The 3374-nt window shown below is 41.7% G+C and overlaps 1 pseudogene; it reads left to right on the forward strand.

The window, feature by feature from the left end:
* The first annotated feature begins 1922 nt into the window (after window positions 1–1922).
* LOC115070633 lies at window positions 1923–2126 on the forward strand (annotated as a pseudogene).
* The last annotated feature ends 1248 nt before the right edge of the window (window positions 2127–3374 follow it).

The raw sequence follows: 3374 nt of genomic DNA on the forward strand, positions 1-3374 counted from the left end.
ATGAACATGAGATTGAATGTGAAGTTAGGGAATCCTTGGCTTATCCTGTCCACTGGTTCCCCTGGACAACACCGTACCAAACCTCAGACAGTAGTTCTTGGTGCTTAAAGTTGATTTCTCCAATGAAACAAAATTAACTGACTCACTAACAAAAAACTTTAATATCACATGAGTAGTCATATGCACAATGTCCCCAAATTTCTTAGCACTGTTTAATAATTATTCTGCACACTAGGTAATGGTAATTAATATATTTGCTCCTGAAATACAATAATCAATTTTAAAGATTAAAAAGGCTACATTTTGTTTACTGTGTGTGTGTGCACCTGTTTGTGCGTTTGTGTCTGTGTACCTGTGTGTGTGTGCATCTGTGGATTTGTGTACCTGTGTGTGTGCATGCCATGATGCTCATGTGTGAAGATCAGAGTACAACTTGAAGGAGCTGGTTTTCCCCTTCTACGTGGGGTTCAGTGATGGAACTCGGTTGTCACATTTGGTGGTAAGCATTTCTACCCACTGAGCTATCTCTAATGCCCCTAATATTAAAAAAAAAACAAACTGTGTGTGTGTGTGTGTGGTGTGTGTGAGTGTGGGCATGTGCATGCCATGATATGACTGTGGATGTTCAGAGCATAACTTTTGGGAGCTGGTTCTTGCCTTCTACCTTGCTGAAGTGAGTTCTTGAGTTCCATGATTTCTCTGACTACTCTAGGTTAGCCGGCCCAAGACCTTCCAACAAATTCTCCGGTCTCTACCTCCTACCTCATTATAAGAGTTCTGAGGTTACAGATGCACACCACCACATCTGGCTTTTTATGTGGAATCCAGGAATCAAACTCAGGTTATCAGGCTTGTGCTGCAAGAGCTTTTCCCAGCTGAGCCATCTCTCCAGCCCACAGACATCAACTTTGAAGGGTTGTGAATAATCCTGAATGAAGGCAATGAGGGCTGGACTCATTTGTTAGGAATGCCTTAACAAAGTCCCACAGACAGGTGACTTATCACCAGAAACACATTTTCTCATAGTTCTAAAGCCAGAAAGTTTATGCTCCATGTACCAACAAGGCTGCTTTCTCGTCAAGGCAGCTTCAGCTGCCAACTTGACAAGCTCAGCATTATCGGAGGGAGTCTCAGTTGGGAGAGTGCCTCCATCACTTTGGTCCGTGGCCATGTCTGTGAGGCATTTTCTTGATTGCCAGTTGATGAAGGAGGGACCATCCCACCGTGAGCAATGCTGTCCCTAGGCAGGTGGGGTTGAGCTGCATAAGAAAGGTGGCTGAACATGAGCCTGGGTGCGAGTCAGGAAGCAGCACTCCTCCGTGGTTTCTGCTCCGAGTTCCTACCTTGAGCTCTAGCTTTGGCTTCAAGGATGGATGACAACTGTCAGATGGAATAAACTCTTTCCTCCCCTAGCCGCTTTTGGTCATGGTGCTTATCACAGCAGAAAGCAAAGTAGGACGGTTCCTCATGAGGCTTCTTTTTCTATTGTTCACAGGCCACCTTCTCAGTGTGTCCTTACACGGCTGTTTCAGTGTTCATGTCTTCGTGAGCGGGAGAGAGAGAAAGCAAAATCCAAATCCCTGGTAATTATTTTATTTAAACAATATTTTATTTATTATTTTTACTTCCATGTGTTATGTGTATTGCCTACATGTATGTAAGTGCACCTCCATCATGCAATGCCTTTGGAAGTCAGAAGAGGGCATTGGATTCCTTTGGAACTGGAGTTACAGTTGTTAGCTGCCATGTGGGTGCTGGGATCAAACCCAGGTCCTCTGCAGGAACAGTCAGTGCTCTTAATCACTGAGCCATCTCTCCAGCCTCATTCCTGGTAATTCTTGTAGATACCAGTCCTGCTGGGTTAGGATCCTACTGGTGTTATCTCATTTAAGGTAAACTGCTTCCTTTTAAAGGCACTTTCTATCACTTCTTGGCCTTTTGGCTAAGATCAAGCGTAGTAGCTGTTCTTACCAGTTAAAAGCCTCTTTCTCCAAGTACATTGGCACAAGCAGTTGGAGTCTGAGCTTGGTAGTTGGGTGAGGGGATGCACAGTTCAGCCCAGGACATAGGCTTTTCTAGTTACCTGTAGTAAATGCTTTGTTTTTTGTTTTGACTTTTGACCTTCTATAAACATTACAGTTGTCTTTGGAAGCGTGCCTGGCATCCTTAGGACTTGGATTTAAACAGGTTCACAATCATCTCACAGACCTTACCTCTAAAAACTCTGTGAAGTTCTTTGGGGAGGTGCTAACATTAAGTGTTCCTGACTGTGGGGCTATTTGGTGTTTGCGTCCCTGTTTCTCATTTGTAAATTAGATAAAATATCATCTTATTTTTTTAAATTAAAAAATATTTTATGTATTATTTTTATGTGTAAGTGTATTTCTTGTATGCATGTAAGTGCACCCATGTCCATGCAATGCCCGCAGAAATCAGAAGAGGGCATTGGATCCCCTGGAACTGGAGTTATGGACAGTTGTTAGTCACCATGTAGGTGCTGGGAACCAATCCTGGGTCCTCGGCAAGAGCAGTTGATACTCTTAAGCACTGAGCCATCTCTCCAGCCCCTTGTAGTATTTTTTAAAAGAATTTTTTTTTCTGTCTTCAACTATAATATTCAATACTTTAGATTCATTTAAAGTATTTGAATTACACTCTTGGAATCTGGATCATTTTCCTTTTTAACATGAATTTAATATTTCAAACTAATTGGAAATATTGTTGATGGCCTGTGGCAATTTTGAACATACACTTCAGGAATAAAATGATTATTCAACTATTTTTCCTATAGCAATTTAAGTGGGTACATAGTTTAGGGTGATATTAAATTCATTTGAAATGATATACTTAAATATGACAGCTTTAATATTAGGAAGTTCAATTTTGTTTCTGTATTATCAGAAAATATACCACCTCTTTGAAGAAATTGTTTCAGTTTAAGAAATATTTATATTGTTAGAGTGTCAATAAGCCCCATAAAGTGAACTGGTCCAGACTATAAAATTGTCTAGTCTGTCGGAGGACCTACTTTTCCAGTCTCACTGGTCAATTACCTGGTGATAGAACTGCTTCCAGGAAGGCAGCTTCACCTTAAGTTACGCTAAACAGACGGGCGGAATACCTGGTGTGTTAATGAGGTAATGAATATTTCCTGTTTTGGGCTAGCTCAGCATCCCCTCCCAGCCCCCAGAACTTCCAGACCAGCCACAGCCATGTAGGTCTCCGTAAGTCTGTCTGCTTTCCTGAACTCAGGAAAGCGTGATTTCTCCTTTTCTTCTTCATGCCTTTCTTACTAAACATGGTTTCTTTAAGGCTTTGGGCTGCCCCTAGCATCTTGTAGTTCTTCAGTTTTTCTCTAAAGCTTCCTCCTCCCA

Source organism: Nannospalax galili, unplaced genomic scaffold (assembly GCF_000622305.1).
Source record: "Nannospalax galili isolate Female #2095 unplaced genomic scaffold, S.galili_v1.0 scaffold197, whole genome shotgun sequence".
In the NCBI taxonomy this organism is placed as follows: Eukaryota; Metazoa; Chordata; class Mammalia; order Rodentia; family Spalacidae; genus Nannospalax; species Nannospalax galili.